General features: G+C 46.5%; 1 protein-coding gene and 1 pseudogene across 1 annotated transcript in view; one reads left to right on the top strand and one right to left on the bottom strand.

The window, feature by feature from the left end:
- Positions 1-27,253, top strand: part of LOC120909737 — an 857,992-nt gene that overhangs the window by 266,093 nt on the left and 564,646 nt on the right. The window lies entirely within an intron of this gene.
- Positions 1-27,253, bottom strand: part of LOC120909820 — a 42,356-nt pseudogene that overhangs the window by 2,353 nt on the left and 12,750 nt on the right.

Below are 27,253 nucleotides of genomic sequence, written 5' to 3'. Positions count from 1 at the left end.
CTGGAGATAAAAGACATCACAGTGACTATGGAGGAAGAGGACGGACATGACGGGGGTTACTGGGTGTAAATAGAAGATAAGATCTTATTACCTCGTCTGCTACAACGTCGACCCTCTCTACTTCCTCCCAACTCACCTCTCACCCGAAACTTCCTGTTTCTACCTGACATCACTTCCTGTCTTCCATAGAGACTTCCTTTCTCTATGGTAGAAGTGAGATCACCACCTTGTGGATCTCAGAGGACCTGCAGACGCGATAAACTTCTCGTAGTGTGAACACGGCCTTGTGCTGTGTGTGTATGTACTGTATATCCTTATAGATGGGTCATCTCCACTCCCACCAAGGGGGAAAGAAATATATTACTGCCTAGTCCAGCCTTTCTCGGCCAGGGTTCCTCCAAAGGGTTCTAGGGGTTCTTGAGCAATGGACAGTTTCTGTCTGTCAGTAACAATGATTTCATGATGATGTAGGAATGTCCTTCTCCCACTGACTACTGATATATGGGGTACTTCTCCCATTGGTCACCAATATAAAACCAATAAATAGACCGGTTGGATTGAGCTCCGGGTTTGGAATGAACCCATATTTGTACAGAATTTGGCCTGTTTGGGGGGGTCAGCGAGTGTCGGAATTAAATGGGTATTCCACCAAGTTGAACGTCCAGTTGCAGTATTACTATCGCTGCTAAATGTGGCAGCTTCCCGCTCAGGCTGGAGCTGCGTGCACCCCAACACCCGGTTATAGATCCCCCTTCCCGGCCCATTCAGCAGTCAACTATTGTTCCTGGGGTGTAACTATTGCTGCCGATGGTCTGTTGCCGCTGGGGGTCTATTGCTTTTGGGGTGGATCTATTGTTGCTGGGCGCCTATTGTCCCTCCAGGGGATCTATTGCTGCTGTGGGTCTATTGTCCCTGGGGTGTATCTATTTCTGCTGTGGGTCTATTGTCCCTGGGGTGTATCTATTGCTGCTGTGGGTCTATTGTCCCTGGGGTGTATATATTGCTGCAGGGAGTCTATTGTCCCTGGGGTATATATTGCTGCTGGGGGTCTATTGTCCCTGGGGTGTATCTATTTTTGCAGGGGGTCTATTGTCCCTGGGGTGTATCTATTGCTGCAGGGGGCCTATTGTCCCTGGGGTGTATCTATTGCTGCAGGGAGTCTATTGTCCCTGGGGTGTATCTATTTCTGCAGGGGGTCTATTGTCCCTGGGGTATATTTTGCTGCTGGGGATCTATTGTCCCCGGGGTGTATCTATTGCTGCAGAGGGTCTATTGTCCCTCCCTGGAAATCTATTTTTTCTGGGGGTCTATTGCTTTTGGGGTGGATCTATTGTTTCTGGGGGCCTATTGCTGCAGGGGGTCTATTGTCCCTGGGGTGTATCTATTGGTGCAGGGAGCCTATTGTCTCTCGGGTATATATTGCTGCTGGGGGGTCTATTGTCCCTGGGGTGTATCTATTGGTGCAGGGAGTCTATTGTCCCTCCCTAGGAATCTATTGTTGGTTGGGGGAGGGGGGCGCTCTTCAGTTGTTGCTGGCTGAAGGGGATCTATTTTACTGCTTTTTTTGTAATCATTAACACATTCCATACAAATTACTTTTAATAAATGATACCAGTGTGTCACCCTCTAGTGTGAGTTCAGGAAACTTTACTCTGACTCATGTTTAAAGCCTCTGAGTCTTAATGGGGTCAGAGGTTACATAGTTCAGGGCTGGATGACTCACACAGGCAGCTCTCTGGTGCCTCCCCCTGGTTCTGGAAAGTTGGAGAACATTCTGGTAGCTGGAGGGCGGAGGCCAGGATGTTGGTTCTGCAAACTTAAAGTGGTTCTAAAGGCAGAAGAGGCTGTCCGGAACTCTCCCTCCTGAAACACAGAAGTGGGCGCCATTGACTCCTGGTGCTGTCAATCAAACTTTAGGGGCACTCGGCAGGAAGGAGAGGCCAGGAGTGCCGGCGAGGGACCCAAGAAGAGGAAGATCTGGGCTGCTCTGTGCAAAACCATCTTCTCTAGATTTCCCAGCAGTCAGTTGGGTAAACTGGTGGAGAGTCGGTTGGGTAGACTGGTGAAGAGAGTCAGTTGGATGGACTGGTGAAGAGAGTCAGTTGGGTAGACTGGTGGAGAGTCAGCTGTGTGGACTGGTAGAGAGATTGTTGGGTAGACTGGCGAAGAGAGTCAGTTGTGTAGACTGCTGGAAAGTCAGCTGGATAGACTGGTGGAGAGTCACTTGGGTAGACTGGTGAAAAGAATCAGTTGGGTAGACTGGTGAAGAGTATCAGTTGGATAGACTGCTGGAAAGTCAGCTGGATAGACTGGTGGAGAGTCACTTGGGTAGACTGGTGAAGAGAATCAGTTGGGTAGACTGTTGAAGTGTCAGTTGGGAAGACTGGTGGAGAGAGTCAGTTGGGTAGACTGGTGAAGAGAGTCAGTTGGATAGACTGCTGGAAAGTCAGCTGGATAGACTGGTGGAGAGTCACTTGGGTAGACTGGTGAAGAGAATCAGTTGGGTAGACTGTTGAAGAGTCAGTTGGGTAGACTGGTGGAGAATAAGTTGGGTAGATTGGTAGAGAGTCCGCTGGGTAGAATGGTAAAGAGTCAGCTGGGTAGACTGGTGAAGAAAATCAGTTGGGTAGACTGTTGAAGAGTCAGTGGGGTAGACTGGTAGAGAGTCAGCTGGGTAGACTGGTAGAGAGTCAGCTGGGTAGACTGGTAGAGAGTCAGCTGGGTAGACTGGTGAAGAGAATCAGTTGGGTAGACTGTTGAAGAGTCAGTTGGGTAGACTGGCGGAGAGTTGGGTGGGTAGACTGTTGAAGAGTCAGTTGGGTAGACTGGCGGAGAGTTGGGTGGGTAGACTGTTGAAGAGTCAGTTGGGTAGACTGGCGGAGAGTTGGGTGGGTAGACTGTTGAAGAGTCAGTTGGGTAGACTGGCAGAGAGTTGGGTGGGTAGACTGGTGAAGAGAATCAGTTGGGTAGACTGGTGGAGAGTCGGGTGGGTAGACTGGTGAAGAGAGTCAGTTGGGTAGACTGGTGGAGAGTCAGTTGGGTAGACTGGTGGAGAGTCGGGTGGGTAGACTGGCTTTTGCTTTTCTAACAGAGACTGTAAGCCGCCAAGAAAGGAATCAGAGCTGCACAGAGCAGAGGAGGAGTCATACATAGGGAGGAAGTTGTCCCTGGTTTAGTTGCTATCAAGTTGGGACATCCCATAATTCCTACTCCCCATCCAAGTAACCCCTCCCCCCCCCAAATAAAACATAAAAATAAACCTCAAAGACTGTTCCCTGTCTCTGGAGAAAGTGTGGAAGTTGCTGGTTGCCTGGCTGTGCAGAAGTGGGTAACCCAGTCATCTGCAACACCTACACTTGGTTCTGTATTCTGAAAAAAGGGGCGGTACCGGGAGGTGGGTAGGAAGTGGATCCAAGGGACAGTGCTGGGAGGTGGGTAAGTGATGTAGACAAGGTGTGGCTCTTCGGGGGAGGGGTTATCTGCACCTATTCAGTGCGGCCTTTCACAGATCCTCCTTGGCTAGTAATGGTTGGGGGGGGGGATTCAAAGATATAATAATTGCACCTGAGGCAGGGGACTGTAATGAATCCGGGGGGGGGGGGGGCATATGGCGTAGAACTTTTCGTATCTCCCGTTGCACGCAGCCATCCATTCCTCAGCCTCCCATTTGTCCGTGACTTTCTTTATCCAATCAGCTGAGCTCGGCTCTGGAGGTTTCCTCAGCCTCCCATTTATCCGTGACTTTCTTTATCCAATCAGCTGAGCTCGGCTCTGGAGGTTTCCTCAGCCTCCCATTTATCCGTGACTTTCTTTATCCAATCAGCTGAGCTCGGCTCTGGAGGTTTCCTCAGCCTCCCATTTATCCGTGACTTTCTTTATCCAATCAGCTGAGCTCGGCTCTGGAGGTCTCCTCCAATAGATGGGAGTCGTCTGGCAGCATTGAAGAGAAGGGGCAGCACACGTTTCTTATAATGGCTGATGGGGGTGATGGGCACATGGAAAAAAGTGTATCAATCAGATCATCAATCTATAGGGCCAGATTCACATAGAGATACGACGGCGTATCTCCTGATACGCCGTCGTATCTCTGAGTTCTGCCGGTCGTATCTATGCGGCTGATTCAGAGAATCAGTTACGCATAGATATCCTTAAGATCCGACAGGTGTAACTGTGCTACACCGTCGGATCTTAGGCTGCAATTCCAGGCCGGCCGCTAGGTGGCGTTTCGGTTTATTTACGCGACGAATATGCAAATGAGGAGATACGCCGATTCCGAAACGAACGACCGCCCAGGGCTTTTTTTTTACGTCGTTTGCGTTCGGCTTTTTCCGGCGGATAGTTACCCCTGGGTCTATGAGGCGCAGCCAATGTTAAGTATGGCCATCGTTCCCGCGTCACGATTTTAAAATGTTTACGTCGTTTGCGTAACTCGTCCGTGAATGGGGCTGGACGCCATTTGCGTAAACGTCGAAACCAATGACGTCCTTGCGACGTCATTTGGAGCAATGCACGCTGGGTCGATCGGTGCGGGAACGCGCCTGATTTGAATAGTACACTCCCCCTAGCCGCGGAATTTGAATTCCGCCGGGGGGTTTACGATACGCCACCGCAAGTTTTGAGGTAAGTGCTTTGTGAATTACCCACTTGCCTCAAGAACTTGCGGCGGCGGATATGAAATCAGATCTAAAGATCCGCTGATCTATCTGAATCTGGCCCACAATCTATAACTCTGTAGTCCCGTTGGGTTGCTTGGAGGGTATTTCTGTTTCTGGGCCCATTATTCGGGGGTTCCCTCTACACTGATGACCTGTGAAGACTTTTATAGCGTCTCCTATGAGTAATATTTGGATACAACGTTTGTCCTCATTGCACCGACACGCACAATCTTTTCTTCATTCAATACATTTTTTATTATCATTTTACTTTTAACAAGACTGCAGTCATAAAATCAGGGAATAGTAAAAGGTCGAAATACAACGAATACACCTCGAGGGGTTGTGTGGGACCCCTGATGTACAGGAAGACAGGACTTCAGTGAGGAACATTTCCCTCACTCAGGACAGGAATACGGCTTCTCCCCCGTGTGAGATCTCTGATGTCTACGAAGAGTGATCTTTCGTGAAAAACATTTCCCGCACTCAGGACAGGGAAATGGCTTCTCACCCGTGTGAGAGCTCTGATGTTCATTAAGGCTGGACTTCCGTGAAAAACCTTTCCCACACTCAGGACAGCAATACGGCTTCTCCCCGGTGTGAGATCTCTCATGTTCATTAAGAATGGACTTCTGTGAAAAACATTTACCGCACTCAGGACAGGAAAATGGCTTCTCCCCCGTGTGTGATCTCTGATGTTTGTCGAGACTGGACTTCAGTGAAAAGCATTTCCCGCACTCGGGACAGGAATACGGCTTCTCCCCCGTGTGAGATATCTGATGTTTGTAAAGAGTGCTCTTTTCTGAAAAACATTTCCCGCAATCAGTACAGAAATACGGCTTCTCACCGGTGTGAGACCTTTGATGTTGGGTGAGATTCCATTTCCTTGAAAAACATTTCCCGCACTCAAAACAGAAATATGTTTTTTCCCCCAGGTGAGACCTTTGATGTGTAATGAGTTTAGATTTTTTTAAAAAACATTTTCCGCACTCAGAACAGGAATACGGCTTCTCAACATTGTGAAATCTCTGATGATTATGAAGATCAGATGTGTGAGAAAAACATTTCCCGCACTCAGGACAAGAATATGGCTTCTCACTTGTGTGAGACCTTTGGTGTCTGGTGAGATTAGATTTAACTGAAAAACATTTCCCGCACTCAGCACAGGAATATGGTTTTTCCCCTGTGTGGGATCTCAGATGGCTGTAAATATGCGAATTCTGTGAAAAACATTTCCCGCACTCAGGACAGGGAAATCTATTATCTGTTGGAAGGACGGCACCGTCCCGCACAGTCTGAGGTTTCTCAGGATAAGAGGAATACGATGGTCCGGCACCGTCCCGCACAGTCTGAGGTTCCTCAGAATAAGAGGAATACGATGGTCCGGCACCGTCCCGCACAGTCTGAGGTTCCTCAGGATAAGAGGAATACGATGGTCCGGCACCGTCCCGCACAGTCTGAGGTTCCTCAGGATAAGAGGAATACGATGGTCCGGCACCGTCCCGCACAGTCTGAGGTTCCTCAGGATAAGAGGAATACGATGGTCTGGCACCGTCCCGCACAGTCTGAGGTTCCTCAGGATAAGAGGAATACGATAGTCCGGCACCGTCCCGCACAGTCTGAGGTTCCTCAGGATAAGAGGAATACGATGGTCCGGCACCGTCCCGCACAGTCTGAGGTTCCTCAGGATAAGAGGAATACGATGGTACATCTACACTGTGTGGTACCGGATGGACATTTGAGGTAGTCGGGTTTTCTCCTGGACTATACTGTGTGATGTCCTCATCTTCTACTTTACAGTCTGGAGACAAAGTGAGACAATCCTCTGAGGTTTTCCTCATCTCCCGTCCATCTACTAAAATAGAAATACAAAGATTATTACTAGACATGAGCTGATTGGTTCCCCTAACCCAGGACTCCGCCCACATCAGGCAGCTTTGTCTCTGAGGATCTTACAATTCCCCCCTCAAGGTAACTAGTAAATGGCTCCTCTGATCTCCTACCAGATCATTTCTTTATTCATGGACCTTAGTCAGAGAGTGAGGAAACAACGAGAACTGTCTTTTATAGGAGTGACAGTGATGAGGGGATTATAGGACGAGGGTCAGGAGTATGTAATGTACAACATAGAGTATATAGAGCAGGGGTCAGGAGTATGTAGTATAAATTGTTTATGATCAGTTTAGCAACCCAATGTTAAAAATCAACATTTTGCTGCCAGCTGAACCCCAGAATCTCCATAAATCCAGTCTAGAGACATAAATTGTGTCTGCAGCACAGAGAAGGAAGATTATCCGAGAGAAATAAAGGAATACAGGATGGGGACCAGGGGATTACAGGCTGATATCACCCAGTCCCTGCCCTACTCTGGACCAATCAGTGAGCAGTATGGGTGGAGGAATGGATTTAGTGTTAATGACCCACCTGTGCTGATCTCTGTAGGAGTGTCCTCCTCTATAAATGTCCCCGTTATTCCATCCTCCTCCATAGACTGCTGATCATCCCTCACATACGTCTCGTCTTCTTCTGATTTCACCTCAAATTCTATATCGATTGGATCTCCACTCTAAACCAAGAGAATGAGAGAGAATATCATCTGTAAGATATAAACTTACATACAAAATCCACACATCATCTCCACCAGTCCATGTTCTAGATGCTCCGCCCCACCGACCTTGTAACAGTGGGGGATGGTGTGACCTTCCTGTGTGGAATCCCGGGAATACAGAGGACGGGGACATCTCTCTGGTGGGTTCCTGGTATTAGGTGGCTCCATCATATCCTTGTGTCCTTCTGAAAACTCCTCCATCACTCCATACTCCTCATCCTCCTCTTTATACTCTTCTTTTACATCAATATTATCATCCCCGAGGTTTCCACTCTGAATATATAATAAAACATTCATTATAATAAACATGTTTGTGTATAAATCATAACCACCAATAATTGTTCCTCATCTACCTGATGATGGTGGGGGATGGTGTGTTCTTCCTCCATCACCCCATCCTCATCATCCTCCTCTTTTATCTCTTCTTTAACCTCAACTTTAGGATCTCTCAGATTTCCACTCTGAATATAGAATAAAAATGACATCAATGGTAACAATGCAGATAATGTACAGATCCTAATGATACTATCAGTGATTGTTCCTCATCTACCTGATGATGGTGGGGGATGGTGTGACCTTCCTGTGTGGAATAATCCCGGGAATCCAGAGGACGGGGACATCTCTCTGGTGGGTTCCCATTACTGGATCCATCTGTAGGAAACACACACACTGACTGAATACAGTCTGGCGACTTCTAGAATCTTCTTTTCATTTCTCTATTCTATCAGGGAGGGAGGTGGAGGCAATGTGATGTCATAGGATCTCCAGACTTCACAGGAGGAAAACTCTAGATCTGAACATGAATAGTAAATCAAATGATGTTCTCAGAATCTTCCTCACCAGACAGGTCTCTATTATTATTATTATTATTAAAGGCCCACTGAGGTATAATATATCCACACATCGAATCAGCAGACTCGATGGACTACTCTGTCTTTTTCTGCCTTCACTTTTCTATGTTTCTATATGAACTTTGTCTTTGGGCTTTGCCAGGACACATCGTATTCCTGTGATCTCTGTGTATTCGGATCATTACGGAAAAATCCGTTTTTAGCACATTTACTACAAATTACATTTTCCTTCCTATTTCTTTCTTCCTATTTGAATGTTTTGAAATGAGAGTTCGAATTTTGAATCGTGTTTCGTGCGCCGAGAGCATAGGACCCATTCCCATACATGACAGGAGAGAAGAGAGGGCTTGAAATGTTCCTCCTCCTCCCACCCCCCTCTGCCCATGCACATTCCAATCCTCGGTCTTCTTCCCTCTGGAAAGGGATGTGTGGGCTGGAAATCTGAAGTTCAGCAACTGGCTGATACATTGTGGATGAAAGGTGTCGATACCCGGGCCTCCATCGTTGGGTGGGAAAGGTGACACATCTTCAAAATGAAGAGAATGTTTCAGCCCCGTATGTGAGGGGAAATGTTCTAACCTTGAAGGGGTTAATCTAGGTTTCCACACTATATATGTGTGTATCATCATCTGCTGGAGATAAAAGACATCACAGTGACTATGGAGGAAGAGGACGGACATGACGGGGGTTACTGGGTGTAAATAGAAGATAAGATCTTATTACCTCCTCTGCTGCCACCTCTGTTCGTCATACCTCATGGAACTTCCTGCTTGTACCTGACATCACTTCCTGTCTTCCATAGAGACTTCCTGTCTCTATGGTAGAAGTGAGATCACCACCTTGTGGAGCTCAGAGGAACTGCAGCCCAGAGAAACATCTCATAGTGTGAACACGGCCTTGTGCTGCGTGTGTATGTACTGTATATCCTTATAGATGGGGTCATCTCCACTCCCACCAAGGGGGAGAGAAATATTTTACTGCCTAGTCCAGCCTTTCTCAGCCAGGGTTCCTCCAAAGGTTCCTAGAGCAATGAAAAATGTCTGTCTCTCAGTAACAATGATGTTTTGATGATGTAGGAATGTCCTTCTCCCACTGACTACTGATATAAGGGGTCCTTTTGCCATTTGTCAACAATAAAAAAACATTAAACACTTGGAATGAGCTCCGGATTTGGACTGAACCCATATTTGTACAGTTTTAACTAATTGGGTATTCCACCAAGTTGAACCTCCAGTTGCAGTATTACTAGGGTTGCCACCTGTATGGGATTGCCCCAGACAGTACCCCGGGAATTGAATTGCCCCGGGAATTGAAACATGTGTCCGGATTTGAGCTTGCCTTATCCCCAGGACACATGATTCACGCTGGGCTGTGGCTTCACACCACAGCAGCTCTCAAAGTGCCGATGTCCTGTTGAGAAATGCCCACCCGGAACTGCGCATTGCGCAGCGCAGGCACAAAACGGAGCCGCCGAATATCGGAATTTACGATCAGCTGTAGACAGCACCTGCGCACAATAGTCGACATTGTGCCACACACTCCCGATGCTTGTACAAGTCTGCAAGGGGCGGATTTCTTCACGATAGGCGTGTGTGAGGGGGTGGATGCTCTCAGAAGGGGGCGTATTTTGTAATGATGGGCAGTGCTGTTAAAATGGGTGCGGAAACAAATATGCAGTATCTCTGCTATTCTTCCTACATGTGTTTTTCAATGTTGATGGGTGGGTTTGCAGGGTCTATTTAGCTAGCTAACACACGTGATAGCACTTCCCATCATTACAACATACGCCCCCTTCTGTAGGCATCCGCCCCTCACATGCGCCCATCATGAAAATATCTGCACCTTGCACGAGCATCAGGAGTGTGTGGCACAATGTCGGCTATTGTGTGCAGGCGCCGTCTACAGCTGATCATAAATTCCGATGTTCGGAGGCTTTCGGCGGCTCTGTACTACTGGTGAAGAGAGTCAGTTGAGTAGACTGGTGAAGAGAGTCAGTTGGGTAGACTGGTGGAGAGTCAGTTGGGTAAACTGGTGGAGAGTCAGTTGGGTAGACTGGTGAAGAGAGTCAGTTGGGTAGAATGGTAAAGAGTCAGTTGGGTAGTCTGCTGGTGAGTCAGCTGGGTAGACTGGTAGAAAGTAATTTGGGTAGACTGGTGGAGAGTCAGTTGGGTAGAATGGTAAAGAGAGTCAGTTGGGTAGTCTGCTGGTGAGTCAGTTGGTTAGACTGGTGGAGAAGCAACAAGGTGGGCTAGCAATTCCTGCAGTTGGTAGAACTGGGACCAGTGTCTACAAGGGAGTTGGAGGTACTCAAGGACACAGTATACAACACTTTGTGGTACTTTCAAAAGGAATTCCTGGCCCGTAAGAGACTGTTACTTTCACGTCCTTCTTTGCACTCTCTCCATTTCCAGTACATCCTTCCTGAGGACTGGTGCCCAGACCTGGACGGCATACTCCAGGTGCGGCCGGACCAGAGTCTTGTAGAGCGGGAGAATTATCGTTTTATCTCTGGAGTTGATCCCCTTTTTAATGCCAATATTCTGTTTGCTTTGTTAGCAGCAGCTTGGTTTTGCTGAGCCTCTCATCTACTAGGACCCCCAGGTCCTTTTCCATCCTAGATTCCCCCAGAGGTTCTCCCCCCAGTGTATAGATTGTATTCAGATTTTTGACACCCAAATGTATTATTTAAAATGTTTCTACATTGAACCTAAGCGCCCAGAGGCAATTCAGTTCGCATGTGTTGCGCTATATAAGTTTCTCACTCACTCAACCTCATTTGCCATGTAGTTGCCCCCCTCCCCCATTCATTTGTTCAGATCTTCTTGTAAGGTTTCCACATCCTGCAGAAAAGTTATTGCCCTGCTTAGCTTAGTATCGTCCGCAAATACAGAGATTGCACTGCTTACCCCGTCCTCCAGGTCATTTATGAACAAATTAAACAGGATTGGTCCCAGCACAGAACCCTGGGGAACCCCACTACCCACCCCTGACCATTCTGAGTACTCCCCATTTATCACCACCCTCTGAACTCGCCCTTGTAGCCAGTTTTCAATCCATGTACTCACCCTATGGTCCATGTACTCACCCTATGGTCCATGTACTCACCCTATGGTCCAAGCCAACGGACCTTACTTTGTACAGTAAACGTTTATGGGGAAATGTGTCAAATGCTTTTGCTAAATCCAGATACACCACGTCTACGGGTCTTCCTTTATCCAGATACACCACGTCTATGGGCCTTCCTTTATCTAGATACACCACATCTAAGGGCCTTACTTTATCTAGATGACAGCTCACCTCCTCATAGAAGGTTAATAGATTGGTTTGGCAAGAATGATTCTTCATGAATCCATGCTGATTTCTGCTAATAATACCGTTCTCATTACTAAAATCTTGTATTTAGTCCCTTATCATCCCCTCCAAGAGCTTACATACTATTGATGTTAGGCTGACAGGTCTGTAACTCCCAGGGATGTATTTTGGGCCCTTTTTAAATTTTGGTGCTACATTGGCTTTCTCCAATCAGCTGGTACCATTCCAGTCAGTTCGTAAAAATTAGGAACAACGGTCTGGCAATTACTTTATTGAGTTCCCCAAGTACCCTCGGGTGCAAGCCATCCAGTCCCGGTGATTTATTAATGTTAAGTTTCCCAAGTCTAATTTTAATTCTGTCCTCTGTTAGCCATGGAGGTGCTTCCTGTGAGGATAGACACTGCAGTTTTGGTTACTAAAGCCCCCCGATTCCCTCATGAAGACTCAGGAGACACGGTAGACTTAATAATCCTGGGGGAACTGCAAAAAAATTTTTTTCTGGGAAGCCTTCACCCTGCACAGGGGACTACCCACCAATATTATAACTGCTTCTTTTGTCATCCCCCTTAAAGGGACCACAACCGGAAAAAAAAATGATACGATCCAGGACCCATCATTGGCATTCTCTACACAGAGCCGTATATGACAAGCTCCTGACCACCGCACTCTGTACCCATTATTGGTTAATAGGCAAGCTTGGTGGAGTGCCATCATCCCAATATATATATAGAAAAACAAAATACAATCCAAGCGACAAAATGGGACTACAAATATATTCAAATCTATAAAATATAACTATCGAGTCTTGTTAGGTTGCCCTTTAGGGTATTTCTGTTTCTGGGCCCTCTACCCTGATGACCTGTGAATGCTTTTATAGCGTCTCCTATGAGTAATATTTGGATACAAAGATTATTTTCTTCATTCAATACATTTTTTATTATCATTTTACTTTTAACAAGACTGCAGCCATAAAATAAGGAAATAGTAAAGGTCAAAATCCAACGAATACACCTCGCGGGTTGTGTGGGACCCCTGATGTACAGGAAGACAGGACTTCACTGAGGAACATTTCCCTCACTCAGGACAGGAATACGGCTTCTCCCCCATGTGAGATCTCTCATGTGCGTTAAGACCGGACTTCTGTGAAAAACATTTCCCGCACTCAGGGCAGGAATACGGCTTCTCCCCTGTGTGCAATCTGTGATGTGTGTAGAGATTGGACTTCCGTGAAAAACATTTCCCGCACTCAGGACAGGGAAACGGCTTCTCACCTGTGTGAGAGCTCTGATGTGCGTTAAGACCGGACTTTTGTGAAAAACATTTCCCACACACAGGACAGGAATACGGCTTCTCCCCCGTGTGCAATCTGTGATGTTTGTAAAGACTGGCCTTTTCTGAAAAACTTTTCCCACAATCAGCACAGGAATACGGCTTCTCCCCCGTGTGAGACCTTTGGTGTTTGGTAAGATTGGACTTCCTTGAAAAACATTTCCCGCAATCAAAGCAGAAATATGGTTTTTCCCCCGTGTGACACCTTTGATGTGTGGCAAGTTTTGATTTTCTTAAAAAACATTTTCCACACTCAGAACAGGAATACAGCTTCTCACCAGTGTGAAATCTCTGATGATTACAAAGATCAGACGTGTTTGAAAAACATTTACCGCACTCAGCACAGGAATATGGCTTCTCAGTCAGGTGAGACCTCTGATGTGTGGTAAGAAGGGACTTCTGTGAAAACATTTTCCCGCACTCAGGACAGGAAAATGGCTTCTCCCCCGTGTGCGATCTCTGATGTATGATAAGTACTGATTTTTGTACAAAAGATTTTCCACACTCAGGACAGGAATACGGCTTATCCCCAGTGTGGGACCGTTGGTGTCTGTTGAGGTCTGATTTCCCTGAAAAGCATTTCCCACACTCAGGACAGGAATACGGCTTCTCACCAGTGTGAGCCCTTTGGTGTCTGTTGAGATCGGATTTCCCTGAAAAACATTTCCCGCACTCAGAACAGAAATATGGTTTTTCCCCAGTGTGAGATCTCTGATGTCTGTAAAGATGTGACGTCTGTGAAAAACATTTCCCGCACTCAGGACAAGAATACGGCTTCTCTCCTGTGTGCAATCTCTGATGAATATAAAGTTCAGACTTCTTTGAAAAACATTTCCCACATTCAAGGCAGGAATGTGGCTTCTCACCTGTGTGAGATCTTTTATGCGCATTAAGACTGAATTTATAACGAAAACACTTCCCGCACTCAGGACAAGGAAACTTCTTATCTGTTGGAAGGACTGCACCGTCCCTCACAGTCTGAGGTTCCTCAGGATAAGAGGAATACGATGGTCCGGCACCGTCCCGCACAGTCTGAGGTTCCTCAGGATAAAAGGAATACGATGGTGCGGCACCGTCCCGCACAGTCTGAGGTTCCTCAGGATAAGAGGAACACGATGGTCCGGCACCGTCCCGCACAGTCTGAGGTTCCTCAGGATAAGAGGAATACGATGGTCCGGCACCGTCCCGCACAGTCTGAGGTTCCTCAGGATAAGAGGAATACGATGGTCCGGCACCATCCCGCACAGTCTGAGGTTCCTCAGGATAAGAGGAATACGATGGTCCGGCACCGTCCCGCACAGTCTGAGGTTCCTCAGGATAAGAGGAATACGATGGTCCGGCACCGTCCCGCACAGTCGGAGGTTCCTCAGGATAAGAGGAATACCATGGTCCGGCACCATCCCGCACAGTCTGAGGTTCCTCAGGATAAGAGGAATACGATGGTCCGGCACCGTCCCGCACAGTCTGAGGTTCCTCAGGATAAGAGGAATACGATGGTCCGGCACCGTCCCGCACAGTCCGAGGTTCCTCAGGGTAAGAGGAATACGATGGTCCGGCACCGTCCCGCACAGTCTGAGGTTCCTCAGGATAGGAGGAATACAATGGTTCGGAACCGTCCCGCACAGTCTGAGGTTCCTCAGGATAAGAGGAATACGATGGTCCATCTACACTGTGTTGTGCCGGATAGACATTTGAGGTAGTCGGGTTTTCTCCTGGACTATACTGTGTGATGTCCTCATCTTCTACTTTACAGTCTGGAGACAAAGTGAGACAATCCTCTGAGGTTTTCCTCATCTCCCGTCCATCTACTAAAATAGAAATACAAAGATTATTACTAGACATGAGCTGATTGGTTCCCCTAAACCAGGACTCCGCCAACATCAGGCAGCTTTGTCTCTGAGGATCTTACAATTCCCCCCTCAAGGTAACTAGTAAATGGCTCCTCTGATCTCCTACCAGTTCATTTCTTTATACTTTATACAGATGTGGCCGGACCAGAGTTTTATAAAGTGGCAGGATTATAGTTTTGTCTCTGGAGTATATCCCCTTTTTCATGCATGCTAAAATTCTGCCGGCTTTGGTAACTATCTTCTACTAGGACCCCCAGATCCTTCTCCATCCTTGACTCCCCCCAGAGGTTCTCCCCTTAGTAAGTGGTTTGCCTTCATGTTCTTAGCCCCCAAGTGCATTACCTTTCATTTCTCCACACTAAGGGCCAGATTCACAGAAGAGATACGATGGAGTATCTCAGATCCCCCATCGTATCTCGGATTTTTACTGGTCCTATCTATGCGCCTGATTCATAGAATCAGATACGCATAGATAGGGCTGAGATCCGACAGTGTCACACTGTGTTACACTGTCGGATCTTTTTTTGTATTTAAAAATGGCGCCGGGGGCGTTCCCGCTGATTTACACTGAATAATATGTAAATCAGCGAGATACGCGAAATTCACGACCGTACGCGGACCCGACGCGGTGTTCTTACGTCGTTTCCGTAGCGCGGTACCCGTCGTATACTTACCCGTGCTAAAAGCAGGGGTAAGTATTGTTAAGTATGGCCGTCGTTCCCGCGTCGATTTTGAAATTCCCTACGTCGTTTGCGTACGCCGATTCACGAACACGCGCGTCGCAAGTCCCGCTCACGTCGCAACCACTGACGTCCTATTGACGTCAGTGGGAGCAATGCACGCCGGGAAATTCCCCGGACGACGCATGCGTATTTAAATTGGCGCGGGAGCGCGCCTGATTTAAATATGACACTCCCCTAGCCGCGGAATTTGAATTCCGCTGGGGGAGTTAGGATCCGCCGTCGCAAGTTTGGAGGTAAGTGTTTTGTGAATTTGACACTTTCCTCACAAACTTGCGAGGGCGGATCTTAATTCACATAGGTTACACGGATCTAAAGATCCGCTAACCTTTGTGAATCTGGCCCTAAACCTCATTTGCCATGTAGTTGTCCACCAAATTATTTTGTTCAGGTCTTTCTGGAAAATTTCTATATCCTGATGTGAAGTAATTGTCCTGCTTATTACTACTATTACTACTAATGATACTGTTTTCATCAGCAAATTCTTGGATATAGTCTTTTATCATCTCTGCCAATAATTTACATACTATTGATGTTAGGCTGACTGGCCTGTAGGTCCCAGGAATATGTCTCTGTCTCTTCAAACATTGGTACCACGTTGGCTATTCTCCAATCAGCTGGTACAATTCCTGTCAGTATGCTGTATGCTGTCCATGAAGATTAGAAATAATGGTCTGGCTATAACCTGACTGAGTTCTCTCAAGACTCTCGGGTGTAAACCATCTGGTCCTTCTCATTTATTTGTGTTAAGCATATCAAGTCTTTCCTTGACTCCGGCATCTGTAAGCCACAATGGTCACTTTTCACTCTCCTCATCTTCCTTCTCCCCCACTTTCTTTTTTATTTTTACCCTCTGTTTGTCACTTTTATGTTTTATTTTTGTTTGGTGTCACATCTGTCACAGTGTGATGTAAGGGTGCCGGTCCTCGGGCCAGCCCTGCATGTCTTGGGAGTGGGTGGACATGGCCTTCTGGCTTAGTTGCCTGCTCTCATGCGGTCTCGCTTTGGGGGATCCCCACCTAGTACTGGGAGGGTTCTGTTTCGGCAGACCCTCCAAAGAATGGGGTCCGTGTCGGCTTCGGCTGCTCGGACCACTTGACAGCCTAACGCCCCGGGGGATCAGGGTCAGGTCCTTCTTTATGGAGGACCATTTTTTCTGCACCGGGTGGATTTTTTGGGTGTGTTTTGCACACCACAGACTTTTCAATAAATCTGTAAGCCACAAGTACATCCTGTAATGTATTATTACCAGTACTGTCGTGGTCGGTATACCCCGAGGAGAAGAGGGCATTCAGTACAGTTGTCTTCTCTTTGTCATCTGTAACTATCCTCCCTTCATTGTCTTTTATGTGGGCAATGTGATTTGGTTTTGCTTTTTTACTGTTAATATATCTAAAAAATTCCTTGAGAATTTTCTCTCATAGTCTTTTTTTAGCCACCCTGATTTCGTTACACTTTTTATTGCATTTCTTGTAGTGTTGGAATGCTGACAATGCCCCCTCCACTTTACATTTTCTAAAGGCTATTTTCTTTCTCAAGACTTTTTACGTTCCGATTTAGCTACCCAGGTTTAACCTTGGCTCTTCTATATTTAATGCCCATTCCAGTGCACCTTTGTTTAATATGTTCCTAAAGCATTCCCATTTTTTTCACGTTCAATCTTTATAGGATTTGGTCCCAATTGATGTCATGTAGTAATGATCGCAGTTCAAACAAGTTTGCCCGTTTGAAATTTAGTGTTCCTGTGCTACCCTCATGCCTGTCATGGTTAATGTTTGTCTGTCAGCTTACCTCTCCATGTGCTCAGATTAAGAGGCCAGCCACTCTCACCTGGCTGCTTAAGTAATCTCTCCTCTAAGCATGGCTCCACCCCAGGCCCATATCAGGAAACTCTATAATAACCTGTGCACTGCAAGCCAGCTGGGTTGATCAACATTGTGTGTTTAGCATTCGTGTGTGACTTGCTGTGTCTTCTACATCTGATTTCAGTTACCGATCTTGGCTTGTTCTCGACTATACCTGCCTGCTTGTGACCCTGACCTTTGGCGTGTTCTTTGTTTATCCTTGTCTGCTAGTCACCCCGACCTTTGGCTTAATCCCTTCCTATCTCTTGCTATCCTGAGCTTCTGCTTCCCCTCTATCTTCTTGTAGCCTACTGTGAGCTGGGAGACTCTGGGGGCCGCGACCTGGAGCCAGTTGCAGCCCAGTCCATCCTCACCACTAGAGGATCTGGTGAACACCTGCTGGCTCTTAGACTGCGCGCCCTGGGGAATCTTATGCTCTAGCTCCCTGTGGGATCTGTGTTGGTGCTCCAGTGGACCCACCTTCCTTAACCACCCAGAATTCCAACCACAGCAGTCAGCCGTAGGGTCCACTACCTTAGCGTGCACTCCTGACCCCAACGGTGTGCATCTGTCACCTGGCCTCAGGTGACCCGACAATGCCTTCTTTTTTCTATGACGTACGCTGAATGTGATCATCCTATGATCGCTAGATCCCAAGTTGTCCCGTATTGCCACATCTGAGATCAGACTTGGATCGTTCTTAATAATTCTAGCAGGGTGTTCTTTTTAGTCCACCAGTTGGACATGAAGTTGTCCGGTAAGATATTCGTGAAATGATGGGCCTTTAATGAGTGAGCTGTCCCCTCTGCCCAGTCAATATCTGGATAATTGAAGTCCCCCATTATGATGTTTTCTGGCCTCGCCGCCATAGCTAACTGTGCTAGTAGGTCCAGCTCCTCCTCCTTCAGGGTTGAGGGGCCTGTAACATACCCAAATATTAATCTCCCACTTACTTCATATCTTTGGAGTTCTACCCACACTAATCCCACCTCCTCCTCGTTGCATTGACAATGTCACTCCTCTTTACCACCCTTACATTGTTTTTGATAGACACACCCCTCCCCCTCTTCTACCTTCCCTCTCCTTCCGATAAAAGAAGTACCCCTGGATATTTTCCAGTCCGTCGTGTGAGCTGTCAAACCAAGTTACTATTATTCCCACAAAGTCTGGGTCCTCTTCGTGTAACAGCAGCTCCAGTTCCTCCATTTTGTTAGCAAGGCTCCTGGCATTTATGTATACTCCTCTCGGTGTTGTATGGGTGCACAAAACAGGCTTTGACCAATTATTCACCCCGGGGTTAGATGTTACCACAATATTTCCACTATTACCCTCTGTCCTTTTCTCACTAACAGCTGCCGGTTCCTCTGAACCATGGGTCTTCAAACTACGGCCCTCCAGTTGTCCAGGAACTACAATTCCCATCATGCTTAGTCATGTCTGTGAATGTCAGAGTTTTACAATGCCTCGTGGGATGTGTAGTTCCGCAACAGCTGGAAGGCCGTAGTTTGAGGATCCCTGCTCTGAACCCTCCCCCAACACCTAGTTTAAAAGCCCCTCCAACTTTGTGGCTGTATTTCTTCCCAATAGAGCTGCACCATCTCCATTAAGGTGCAGCCCGTCCTTATTAAAGAGCTGGTAACCGACTGAGAAGTCAGCCCAGTTCTCCAGGACCCCGAACCACCCCTCCTTCCTACACCAGTTCCTCAGCCACTTGTTCAGCTCCCTAAGCTCCTGCTGCTTCTCTGAGGTGTCTCAAGCACAGGTAGTATTTCCGAGAAAAGTACCTTGGAGGTCCTCAATCTATTCCCTAAGTCCCTGAAATCATTTTTTTGGAACTCTCCACCTTCCTCTCACTTTTTCATTGTCCCGATAATCAACATGTAAAAGTCTGAGCTCCAATCAAATCATCAGATATAAAATGTCCAGCTGGTAGGAAATGGGAGTAACAAAAGAGAATACATATTATGTGTATATATAGCAGTGGGTGGAGGAGCATAAGTCAGGACTGTGTAATGTACAACATAGAGTATATAGTGCAGGGGTCAGGAGTATGTAATGTACAACATAAATAGTTTATGATCGGTTTAGCAAATGCCTATGGTGAAAATCAACATTCTGCTGCCAGCTGAACCCCAGAATCTCCATAAATCCAGTCTAGAGACATAAATTGTGTCTGCAGCACAGAGAAGGAAGATTATCCGAGAGAAATACAGGAATACAGGAATACAGGGAACACAGCTCAGGAAAGTGACCAGGGGATTACAGGCTGATATCACCCAGTCCCCGCCCTACTCTGGACCAATCAGTGAGCAGTATGGGTGGAGGAATGGATTTAGTGTTAATGACCCACCTGTGCTGATCTCTGTAGGAGTGTCCTCCTCTATAAATGTCCCCGTTATTCCATCCTCCTCCATAGACTGCCGATCATCCCTCACATACATCTCTTCTTCTTCTGATTTCACCTCAACTTTTATATCGATCGGATCTTCACCCTAAACCAAGAAATTAAGATACAATATCAATTGTAAAAAATAAGCTTTAATATTGTGACATCACAGAAAAAATCCACACATTGTGTGAGTCCATGTTCTTAGAAGCTCCGTCCCACCAACCTTGTAACAGTGGGGGATGGTGTGACCTTCCTGTGTGGAATCCCGGGAATACAGAGGACGGGGACATCTCTCTGGGGGGTTCCTGGTATTAGGTGGCTCCATCATATCCTTGTGTCCTTCTGAAAACTCCTCCATCACTCCATACTCCTCATCCTCCTCTTTATACTCTTCTTTAACATCAATATTATCATCCCCGAGGTTTCCACTCTGAATATATAATAAAACATTCCTTATAATAAACATGTTTGTGTATAAATCATAACCACCAATAATTGTTCCTCATCTACCTGATGATGGTGGGGGATGGTGTGTTCTTCCTCCATCACCCCATCCTCCTCATCCTCCTCCTTTATCTCTTCTTTAACCTCAACTTTAGGATCTCTCAGGTTTCCACTCTGAATATAGAATAAAAATGACATCAATGGTAACAATGCAGATAATGTACAGATCCTAATGATACGATCAGTGATTGTTCCTCATCTACCTGATGATGGTGGGGGATGGTGTGACCTTCCTGTGTGGAATCCCGGGAATACAGAGGACGGGGACATCTCTCTGGTGGGTTCCTGGTATTAGGTGGCTCCATCATATCCTTGTGTCCTTCTGAAAACTTCTTCATCACTCCATACTCCTCATCCTCCTCTTTATACTCTTCTTTAACATCAATATTATCATCCCCGAGATTTCCACTCTGAATATAAAATAAAACATTCATTATAATAAACATGTTTTTGTATAAATCATAACCACCAATAATTGTTCCTCATCTACCTGATGATGGTGGGGGATGGTGTGACCTTCCTGTGTGGAATCCCGGGAATACAGAGGACGGGGACATCTCTCTGGTGGGTTCCCATTACTGGATCCATCTGTAGGAAACACACACACTGACTGAATACATTGTTTCTATGTGTTTATCAGATGATGGGGGATCTAGGTGGAGCCTCCGTACTGCTCTCTCCTTTACAATAAAGTCTCCTCTTACCCGGTGATGTGAGGGGCGGCTGATTCTCCATCATGGCGTCCTTGTAGAGATCCTTGTGTCCTTCTAAATACTCCCACTCCTCCATGGAGAAATAGACAGTGACATCCTGACACCTTATAGGAACCTGACAAAGACAAACATACAGTCAGTCATTCACCTCTAAATAAAGCCTCCACCCCATATCATTGCAATATCCGTTAGTATAAACCGAAAAGGTGAAATTAATGGAACAGCAACACATCTCCAAAATGAAAAGTATGTTGTGGCCTGTAAGTGGGGGAATGTTCTGCCCTTGAAGGGGTTAATCTAGGTCTCCACACTATATATGTGTGTATTATCATCTGCTGGAGATAAAAGACGTCACAGTGACTATGGAGGAAGAGGACGGACATGATTAAATAGAAAATAAAATCTTATTACCTCCTCTACTGCCACTTCGAGCTTTGTCTCCTCTCTACTTCCTCCCGACTCACCTTTCACCCGAAACTTCCTGTCGGTACCTGGAATCACTTCCTGTCTGCATCTGACATCACTTCCTGTCTTTCATTGAGACTTCCTGTCTGGGAAGAAGTGAGTTCACCATTTTGTGGAGCTCAGGAAACTGCAGTCCCGAAAAAAAAATGTCTCGTAATGTGAACATGGCCTTGTGCTGTGTGTGTGTGTACTGTATATCCTTATAGATGGGGTCATCTCCACTCCCAGGGAGGGTAGTAGAAATACAGACCCCCATTTTTTTTTAAATGGGAATGAAGGACACTAATTAGCAAAAGTATGTAGGCATGGGACACACCCCCTGCCCTGCCCCTTTAAAGGAGAACTATGAAAAAAAAAAAGCTTAGTTAAACCCACACATGCTTTCTTTTTACCACTACTCTTCCTGTATATTGGCTTTTGAAGATTACCGATGCAAAAGTTTAGAAATCAAGTGAAATGTTTAGCTCTTACCATCTGGATAGGAATGTCATCCAGATGGAATACTACACAGACATAGAGGAGGTCGCCGAAGATCTCATTGACGAATTGATAAAAAACCGCTAGGGGCGTTACAGAGGTTAAAAGGCATCACTAGATATTCATTCTTGGTGTTAAAAGATGTCTTCCACTGGTCTCCATCTTTGATGCAAATTAGATTATACGCTCCTTTTAAATCGAGTTTCGTGAAAACTTGCGACCCACGAAACCGATCAAACAATTTAGTAATAAGTGGTAACGGGTAATGTTTTTTTACTATAATGGCATTTAATCCCCTGTAGTCAATATAAGGATGAAGGAAACCATATTTTTTTCTTGACTAAGAAGAACTCTGCTCTGGCGGGAGTGGAGGGTTTTCAGATAAATCCCTTTTGGAGATTATCTGTAACCAGGGCCGCTGTTAGGAATCATGGGGCCCCGTACAGCCTACCTGACGCCCCCCACACACACACACCTGACGGTATTCTATACAATATTTTCACCAAAAAATACATTATTAATGGACAACAATGCCACCCGATTCCACCTCCTTGTACAAATCTCCCCTGCCTGCACAATTCCCCCAATCCCTCCTATTAGCCCGGATTCCCTCATTGGCTCCTGGTACACAATCACCCGCATCTCCCCTCCTAGCACAAATCTTCTTTCTTCAATCCCTCTCTTAGAACACATTCCCACAAACCCCTCCTCCTAGCACAACCCCCTCTCGGGGCAGGTGAAGGAGCTCAGTGGTGGCTGGCCAGGTTCATTATCCCTCCATGTCTCTCACCCAGCAGCTAATAGCAGGTGGGAGGGAGAGGGGGAGAAACCTGGGTGAGAGACATGGAGGACATTGTTCTCCACCAACCCTCCTGCTGTCTGGGCCCCTCTGTGTGCCGGGGCCCCCTACAGGAGGGCTGGTGGTCCCCCCCTATCAGCGGCCCTGTCTGTAACATACTCGGTCATGGCTTTGGTCTCTGGGAGGCTAAGGGGGTATACCCAGCCTCTAGGGACACTAGAACCTGGGACTTAATCAATGGCACAATTGTAGGGTCTGTTGGGAAGAAGTTGATCCGCCCTGCGCTTGGAAAACCCATCCAGAGAAATTCTGCATAGTGTGTTGGCACCAGGGAAGAATCCTCAGCAGACGCCACGGGAAGGGTCTTGACTGGGACCACCTTGCCAAGGCATTTGGCGTGACAGGTGGGCCCCCAGGATAACAAATAAGGACCAGACCAGTCGATTATTGGGGAATGTTGTTGAAGCCAAGGAAGTCCCACAACTAACTTAGAAGTAGCCAGTGGTAAGACCAAAAAGGTGATGGACTCCTGGTGAAGCACTTCCACCGACATCTTGATGGGAGTGTTGCAGGAATGAATAGGACCCAAGGCCGAAATGGTTCCATCAATGGCTAGTAGATCAAGCACATTCCTTTACCAAGGATACAGAGATAAAATTTCCCACTCCACTAGAGTCAACGAATGCTTCCATTGAGACAATGGAAGTGAGGAGGTGTAACTGAACAGTAATAGTTGGACATGTACTAGAGGGGCAACAATTATGGTCTAGCATACCCCCCTTGAGGTCTACTAGCCTAGGAAGTTTTCCTGGCTGCTGTGGGCAGTGTTTCAAGAAATTTCCTTTTTCTCTGCGGTAGATGCACAGTCCCTTCATTTGACGACGGTTTCTCTCCTCAATTGGCAGGCGTGAATGGCCTAGTTGTTTTGGCTCTTCCTGAGAGGAAGGAAAGGATTTATTGGGAGAAACTAATGGGTCTTGAAAGGTTGTAACCACATGATGAGCTGAGAATTAGCGCTGCCGAGCCCTTTCCTGGCAAACTGGTGTCGATCTGGACAGCCAAGGACATAACATTTTCCGGGATGATAGTAATTTCACAACCCGCCAACTCATCTTTGATGCGTTCCGCCAAACCTTGTCAGAAGGCCGCCATAAGTGCTCCAGTCGCTCCTCGAGGCCGCAGTCGGGCCCATCTGCTCGCTTTGATGTCTAAGTCACCGGGGAAAAGAGTACCGGAGTCGGGTAAAGCCCCGTACACACGATCGGAATTTCCGATGGAAAAAGTCAGACAGACTTTTTCCATCGGAAATTCCAACCGTGTGTATGCCCCATCAGAGAAATTCCGATGAATTCCATTGGAGTTTAAATATAGAACATGTTCTATTTTACTCCAATGGAATTTCTTTGTAATTCCGATGTGTTTTTGGCCGGGCAAAAGCCTGACCGTGTGTACGCAGCATAAACCTGCAAGGGGTGAAAGCAATGTGCCTGTGGGGGAGGTGATACCTGTGGCCATTAAGGGAGACAACACAGTTGTGCCAGCTAAAGTCGGTGCCAAGCGATACTACCTCCCGGCCGAAGAGTGCTGCACCATAACTAATTCAGACATCTGATCATCTGAACTGTTTTCGGACACTTTGTCTTGGACGGGGAAGTGGAGTGACAATGATGAGGAGCAACAGTGTGACGAACGAAACAGATGAAGTTCCCCTCGCTACTGCTGCCAGTGAAAAAATTGAGCTGTCTAACAATGCAGCTCTACCAGATCCTTTGAAGAGGATCGCTGGGTTCCCAAAGTCCACACTACTAAGCAAACGCCTGTGACCAAACCCGATTGCAAGCCAGACGTCGTTGCTCGGTAACTGGTTAGGCGTGTTCCAGATGCACAGGTCCTACCCGGGTATGGAGATCCTAAGACCCTGCCCAGGCTGTCCAAAGTGCAGCGAATTATAATAAAGAAATTGGCTGAGGAATACGGTACTTGTATTCCTACATACCGGCTCACCTAGAGGAACAAATTCTGGATAAAGAGACCCAGTGGGTAGATGAAACTGTGCGCAGTTTCCTATGGATCCCCCTGCAAGAAGAATTTCCAAAGTTGTCACCAAATGTTGCTGAGAGGTATGTATCAGTGTTGCACACCTGAGGCTACGGCCAAAAAATCAATCTGGACAGTGTAATCTTCTGCAGGCCAGAAAAGAAGGACATTAAACAATATTAGCTAGATTCAGGTAGGGGCGCGCAACTTTAAGGCGGCGTATCGTATTTACGATACGCCGCCTTAAGTCAGAGAGGCAAGTACTGTATTCACAAAGTACTTGCCTCCTAACTTACGGCGGCGTAGCGTAAATGCAGCGGGCGTAAGAGCGCCTAATTCAAAATAGGCTGAGGGGGGCGTGTTTTTTTTGTTAATTTGGGTTGACCTGACGTGATTGACGTTTTTTTGGAACGGCGCATGCGCCGTCCGCCTACATATCCCAGTGTGCATTGCGGCTAAGTACGCCGCACGGTCCTATTGTTTTTGCCGTGGATGTAAATGACGTAAATCCCTATTCACGGACGTCTTAAAATGTTCAAATTTCGAAGCGGGAACGACGGCCATACTTAACATTACTATTCCAGCTATTTGATGGAATAACTTTAGGCCTGATAATGCGTTACGTAAACGGCGTATCTGTACTGCGTCGGCCGGGCGTACGTTCGTGAATAGGCGTATCTAGTGATTTACATATTCTACGCCGACCGCAATGGAAGCGCCACCTAGCAGCCGCCTAAATATTGCATCCTAAGATAGGACAGCGCAAGCCGTCGTATCTTAGATAGGTTTAAGTGTATCTCAGTTTGAGAATACACTTAAACTTAGGTGGGCGCAGATTCCGAGTTAGGTCGGCGTATCTACTGATACATAGAAATGTAAAAACAGTGCGCTTACCCAAACAATAATAACAAAGAAGCAGCAAACTCAAAAATGTTATACAAACATAAATATCATAGACAAAAGGTGGAGTTGCGCTAAAAAATGAATATGCCTTCTCAGGTCATATAAACATAAGTGAAAGGACCAAGCATATATATATATTAGTCCAATGCGTGGCAAAAAATGATAGTGAATATAAATAAAGTCCAACAATGTATCAAGTCTGTGTAGTAGCGCTCTACTACGCAGGTGAAGACAATAATCTGGAATCACAGCTCACTGATAATGCTGACCCTTACCGAAATGAAAGATCCTAACGAATCAGAAAGAGCAAGTAGCCAAACACATGGACTGCAAAGGAGGCCTGAATCTTGATACGATCATCCCAGGAGTCCACCAGCGAAGCAACCAGAAAAAACAAAACTAATATAGTGTGATACTGTATGGTGATCAATACACACACAGGATATCCCCCAGTGACTGACAACGAACAGTGTGAAGTGAAGAAGAGAACCACCACCAGTGTACACACTGACCCTTACCAGAGCCCTTGATCCCTAAGGATCGGATAAAGCAGGGGGGATGTATACAGCACGGAGCAATGGATCGTCCCAATAGCAGAGTCCTCAGATTCGCCAATGTGTAGTCAGATGATCGTGGGAAAAAAACTCACAATAGCGTGATACCGTATGAGAAATTTAATAACAAATAGTAGCACACTTACAGTTAGAAGATATAAAAACAGCATGTAGTAAAAAGCCGGTCAGTAAACAGAACTGGTTCGTCCTCAATTGCGGCGACGTCAGCACGTCTCCTCCCGACGTTTCGTCTAAGATAGACTTGATCACGGGATTTGTCCCTGTATCTACCTTTTGTCCCTGTATCTACTGATACGCCGGCCTAACTCTCTGTGAATCCACCTAACGTCATCACAGTAAATGTCAAAGGAGAAGATGTAACATTGCCATTTTCCAGGTACTACTGGTAAATTCAATGGAATTACATCTGTTCACGAAACCTTGTGGATTACAAATGTGTGCTGTGTGGAGTTAAGGACGTTATGCTGGAAGCCACTTCATATCTGCACAAAAGTTGTTGTTAGTGGAGAACATTCCTACTGGCTGTACTGCCGAGACTGTGCTGGACTGAATGCTGCCGGCAGAGACAGGGAGTCCCCACTTGAGTCATGATTTGCAGTGCTCTGAAAGTTGCCAGTATGACTCCCTCGGAAAAGTAACCTGTGATGTGATGCTCAGCAGGGTTGCTTCTGAAGTGATGGGGAAATCTTCCTCAGTTCCCGGCTGTCGTGAGGACAGACTGAGGCTACCATTGCAAGGGGACTTATGTCCCAAAGTGCGGTCCCTTGCACCATGACCTGGCTGCTCGTTACCTGAATGCAGCTGTGTCTCTTATCCCCAGAGTTACTTTTTAAGAAGAAGGGAAACTGCTGGGAAGTACTGTTCACCCCGAGTGAGAATTTGATGGACTGCGACACGTCAAGGACATTGGGGAGTTTAGCTAGTCAGGTAGAATGGGCTGTGGCAAAGGGGCAAATTCTTACCTTCCATGTAAATATCGGACTAATGCCCCGTACACACAAGTGGTTTTCCCGTCAGAAAAAAAAACTGATGTTTTTTTCCGACGGAATTCCTCTCAAGCCTGCCTTGCATACACACAGTCACACAAAAGTGAACTTTTGACTGCTAAGAACACAGTGATGTAAAAGACTACGACGAGCCGAGAAAATTAAGTTCTATGCTTCCGAGCATGCATTGGAATTTAGCGAGTCGTGATTTGTACACAT

Source organism: Rana temporaria, chromosome 8 (assembly GCF_905171775.1).
Source record: "Rana temporaria chromosome 8, aRanTem1.1, whole genome shotgun sequence".
Classification (NCBI taxonomy): domain Eukaryota; kingdom Metazoa; phylum Chordata; class Amphibia; order Anura; family Ranidae; genus Rana; species Rana temporaria.
Note: the sequence above shows the minus strand (reverse complement) of the source record. Positions and strands in the feature narration are given on the sequence as shown.